The sequence below is a fragment of the Amphiprion ocellaris genome, chromosome 18, assembly GCF_022539595.1.
Source record: "Amphiprion ocellaris isolate individual 3 ecotype Okinawa chromosome 18, ASM2253959v1, whole genome shotgun sequence".
Classification (NCBI taxonomy): Eukaryota; Metazoa; Chordata; class Actinopteri; family Pomacentridae; genus Amphiprion; species Amphiprion ocellaris.
In genome coordinates, this window is record NC_072783.1 from 18,444,149 (window position 1) to 18,450,148 (window position 6,000).

A 6,000-nucleotide genomic window follows, 5' to 3' on the forward strand; every position below is an offset into this window, starting at 1 on the left:
AACAAAAACAGCATATGCATAATAATTTGGAACACAGAGTAAGGTGCATTCCCATTTGACGGGTTTGGTTCAGCACTCTAAATAAAAGGCATTTGGACTACAACAAAACAAGACAAGAACAGTTTGCACCAGTTAAACCAACAAACTATGTTAAATTAGTAGAATCATCCTTTCCTCTGCAATCAAAAGTCATTTTTAACCAGTTCTACCACTTATGTGATGATAGGCAACATTAATACAAGTTTTTGAGTTAATCAGTCCTAAATTTAAATAATTCCAACTAGTATTTGTGTTTTTTTAAAAGGATTTTTTTAAGTGTAAAGTTTAAGTGTACTTAATTACCACAAGAAGAAGAACATGTTTTTAAAACTCCAGTTTTCAGCAAGAAGGAGAAGGGTTTGAAATCCTGATCTCAAAGTAAAGAGAAATATAGTTATTGAGCCAATTTATTGAATTACTTCAACTCGAATTAAATTCTCAATCAGCTAATGCAGAAATTTGAGTTTAAATGACACACTATAGTAAGTTTATGCAATTACCAGCATTATCATGTGAGCCCAACCCTTCAAAATAGTGCTAAGGTTTATCTAAATCAATAAGTCATTAAGTGGTGGGAATAGGTCCCCTGAATTGCATTTTAGATAGCAGTAAAACAAACTCTGGTGCTGTTAGTGCAGTGTATCTGAACTGGTGTGAATGCTGCCATTTTAACTTTGGTGCACATCAAACAAGTAAAACCAAAAGCCTCTGGGCCTTGATCTGCTCCCAAGCAAACTGTGATACAGTTTTACTGAAGTATGAATGGAGCACAGAACAAAAACATTTTAAGGAACAAAAAACAGGACAGAATAATGAAGTATACCTAATTGTTTTTGTCACAGGAGTTCAGTACAGGGTGTGGAGCCACCATCTCCTTATAGCATTTCTTGATTTGTGTGTACATTTTGTAAGCTTTTCATTAGTTCTGAACTGATAAAAACACCTGTCACGCACATAATTTTTGTAACATGATCATGCTTATTCCTGAAGAGGCTTGCCATAAAATAAACACACTATTTAGCAGTTTTACACATTGTCTGTCCAAAAACAAGGTCGCCACATGGATTTAATTAAGCAAACAGGTAAGAACCTTCCATTTAATAATTACTGCAGTGATGAATATGTTTCAGCTGCAACAACAATTTAACCGTAGCTGATTCTGTGAAGAGCTTCTCATTTCTTAAATAACCATGTTGGAAGACATATCCTGTGGTCGTGGAAAGGATGTTAATCTGTTTCAAAAGGGTCAAATTATTGGCCTGCATCAAGCAAAGAAAACAACTAAGGACATTTCTGAACCATCCAACACATTATTAAAACCTGGAAGGATAGTGGTGAACCATCATCTTCGAGGAACAATGTGGTCCATCATGTGGTCTGATGAGTCCAGATTTACCCTGTTCCAAAGTGATGGGTGCATCAGGGTAAGAAGAGAGGCAGATGAAGTGATGTACACATCATGTCTAGTGCTGACTGTACCAGCCTGTGGGGGTTATGATCTGCGGTTGATCAGGTTCAGCAACGGTATGTGCCAAAAGAGTGAGGTCAGCTGACTACCTGAATATACTGAATGACCAGGTCTTTACCTCACTGAAGTTTTTCTTCCCTCATGGCACGAGCATGTTCCAAGACAATGCCAGGATTCATGGAGCTCACAATGTGAATGAGTGGATCAGGGATCATGAGACATCATTTTCACAATGGATTGGCCTCCACAGAGTCCAGACCTCAGCACCACTGAGAATCTTTGGGATGTTCTGGAGAAGACTTTGTGCAACGGTCTGACTTTCCCATCATCAGTGCAAGACATTGGCAGAAAATTAATGCAGAAATGGACAGAAATAAATGCTGTGACTTTGCAGAATTCGTATCGAAATGATGCCACGGTGAATGTGTGCCGTTCTCAAAGCTGAAGGTGTTAACAACGAAACATTAGTGTGCAACTTCTTTTTTCTATAGAACAAATTCAAACCTTGTATTATTTTAGAATGAGTAACTTTTCATTTGCATTTCTGTTGAGGTTTTAACCTTTGTCACATGATCATGTTGCACTATTAGAAGTGCTCTTGCTGTCACATATACTACGTACAAAGTGCAATCACTAAGTCACAAGACCTCATTTTTATAATAAAAAATATGTTTTAAATTTTCCCCTTCCAAGTGTTATGATCCTGCTCCAGCCCCTGCCCTTCTTTCCCCCTTTTCCCCATTTTCCCCATTTTCCTCCTTTCTCCCTCATGTCTCTCTCTCGCCCTCCTGCTCTCCCTGTTTCACCTGCCTGCATTCTGCCATCAGCTGATTACTGCAATGAGTGTCACCTGCAGTAATTAGTTCATTCACCAGTTCTCAACCTCACCTCCAGTATTTAAGCTCCATGCTTCCATTCACTCCCTGCTGGATCATAGATTCACATCGATTCTATTACCCTCCTGGATTCTGTTTCTCCCCACCTTAGTTCTGCCACCTCCAGACTACTTCAGCCCCTTGGACTCTGCTGCTCTCCCTCCTCCTGGATTTCCCCTTCTTGGACTCCATTTGCTCCTCCCTATTCATGGATTTTCCCCAGCCTGTTTTCCCCCTCGGTTTTCAGTTTCCCCATCTCGTGAGTACCCCTACCCAGCTTAGTTTTGTTAATTCAGTTCAGTTTTGTAACTTCCGTTTTTTTGTATTCATAGAGTTAGTGGAGTTTTAGTAGTTGGTTTAGTTCTGTTCTCCCCAGTTCAGTTCCCCATTAATGTATTGGTTTAGTTGTTGGTTTAATAAATCTCTTTGTTATTCATTTGTCAGCCAGTTCTGGGTGTCTGCGCTTGGGTTCTCCTGCTTTCCCCTCGTAACATGAAGCAGCTTTCTTGTGCAGTGATACACTGTTCCCTGTGCTCCTGACATTTACAAAGCAACATTTCAATATCAGTTGCAGCAGCAGCGAGCAGAGCAGCAATTTGTAATTTTTTATTTTTTTTTGCTAGAGGGGCAGATTTAGATATTTGCCTTTGCTCTACAGGGAATATCAGCTGGCTCAAATGCACATTTTTTGCCTTTAACATGTAGCTATTGCCTCATTATATTTTAATGTACGTAAATGGCATATTGAAGACCCTTACACAGGAATCTTACTGTAAAACCAATATGCTGAGGATGTTAAAAAGTCAACTGGACTCAGCAAACTCCTTTGCTTCATCAATTCAGCAGACAAGAAGAAGCCCATAGCTTCACATCTTTCCTGCACATGAAGTGATGAGTTGTTAGTTTTTGACACTGGATCACTGGATGAACAGAATCAGCAACATACAACTCCAACATTTAATATCAACGTCACAGAGCTGCTTTATCTTACTGCAAAGTGATTTCTGGGAAATTCAGTGCTGAGAGAACATCCATAGGATCCCTCAGACAACATACTATATTTATCATATCATCTGGACTTTCTTCCACCTTATCACTGTGGGAGTCCGCTCATCATCGGATCCCCAGCACCTAAAAACAGCTCATTGATAAGCCACATTCGCTCCCCTGGCACCGTCCTCTGCATGATCCTGGGACAGTTATGAGTGGGAATCTAGATCATGTTGTTTCCCTCCTGACAAACACAAAAGCCTAATTGAGATGGATGGTTGGAGATGCAGAATGAAGTGGAAAAATATGTTTTTAGATTTTGTAAAAAGAAACCAAAAACATACACTGAAGCGATCACATCTGTGCAGAGCTCATGCTTTCACACAAGCACAACAGGAATCTAATTAAAAGGGAAAGCTGATTTACCTTCGCTGAAACATTGATTTATTCTTGGTAATAAATATTTCTAGACCGCAGCAGCAGCTTTGTCTGGGTCTGAATTCGCAGCAATTTCCCCGGCTGAAGGAAGTGCAAAACATTATTCACTTTGCAACTTGGTCTGAAAATAACCTTTTCAAAAGGGAACATCTAGGTCAGGATTGATTCTGCACACATTTGTAAAAGTGATCCAGTTATTGTTTCTTTTCTCTGCTCAGAATAATGCATTGTAGGTTTGTTTTCACAGTCAGATGTGAAAACATTTAAAATATTTGCCAGTGCAGTTTTCATCTGAATGGGTAAATACATTTTCTGGCCATTGAAAATGTAAAATCACCCAAATAACAGAAATAGAGAAGTGTTGGATATAAATCACTGTGACCTACAGGACCTCTTTGCTTCTGCCTTTCTAACCCAAACCTGTCAGTTCCACATTGAATCACAATATCCATTTTGATTTGTGCTTATTATATGACAGGCCATACATATACACAAGACCTTTTCCACATGTGAACAAAGGAATCTATATTCAGGCCATAGAAAGGCTTTGAGATGGTAATAGCTTGCTTAAGAAGAGTCTGACTCATTAGAATATCATCACAATGCAGCGAGAAATTCAATCGGAGGCACAAAACTGACTTTGAACAGGCATATGTGTTATCCTCCTTATTGTTCAGTCGAAATACAAATATTAGTGATATGCTTCAGCTTTAAGGTCAGTGCACTAGTACCATTATGTCTTGTCTGGTCTTTATATGATCTACCGTCCTATCTAGTCATGTTCAGCTCATGAAAAGGACAAGATTTTTCATGTTTCTGCCTTGACCTTTCCGATAAATTTTAATAGCGCAGAAATAATAAAATGTGCATGCAGGTATTCACTTCTGTTCCAGAATTAAAGGGCATTTTATCTAACTTGTGCAATTGTTGGAAGAAGCATACAGATCCTTTACTTGAGTAACAGCAATGCTACTACTTTAGTAAAGATTTAAAGTGCTGCATATGAAAACTGGCTCTGTAACTCATTAAAATACACTGCTGGTCAGAAGTTTTAGAACACCCCAATTTTTCTATTTTTTTGCTGGAAATTATGCATATTAATGTCTCATTGTACTGTGTAGGTTGCTTTGCTTTCACTCTTCCGTCTAATTCATCCCAAATCAGCTCCATGGGATTTAAGTCTGGAGACTGTGCTGGACACTCCATGTTTTCAAGCTTACCATCTTGGTCTTTTACCTAAGGTAGTTCTGGCATAGCTTGGACTTATGTTTTGGGTCGTTATCTTGCTGTAGAATGAACCCCTGACCAACTAGGAACATACCAGAGGGTACTGCATCATGCTGCAGAATGCTGTGGTAGCCGTTTTGGTTCAGGGTACCTCTCACTCTGTACGAGTCACTGACCCTGGATCCAGCAAAACAGCCTGTGCTCAGTGTCAGGTCATTTTGTTTGTGGTTACATCTATAGTAAATGGCCACATTCCATAGTGCCACGATTTCTGCCACAAATTTTTTCAAGATTTCAGCTGTCGGAAGTTATACAATGACTGAGCAGCCTTGGTGGAGCACTGCACTCTCCTAGTGCTTTTCTTGTTGGTTCAAGGGATGTTCTCCTGTGCAATGAACTGTCCATTCGCAATGTAGGTCCACAGGCTGCAAGAAGGTGGTTCAAAATTTTATATAATCCACTACAAATGATGGACCTTATGGGCCATGACCCATTTATATGGGCAGTGACACACTTCAGTGTAGTAACCAGTGATGTCAGCACAAAAACACACACACGAGATGATTACCCCAGTTAATAGACATTTAAAGACCTCTCTAGTGAAAATCAGCTTTTTCAGTATGTTTATTTGGTGTTCAGCCCTGTCTGGAAAAAAAAATGTTCCTTCTAAACTAATTAAACTACCTTCTAAATTTCTTTTTTAATGGAAATGTCAACAGTCAGACTTTAAAGATAAGATAAACTTCATTGATCCCTCACCGGGGAAATTCACATGTTACAGCATGTTACAGTAATGCATCTAAAGTCTGAAATGGATACAGATGAGGCAGAAAGAAGCTCAAGAATTACAAAAAGTACAACAGGGCTAAAAAATAAAGACATAATAATACAAAAGGTCTCACAGAGACAATATACCAGGCATGATGAATCTACATATGGATATGCACATTATGATGCAGTAAA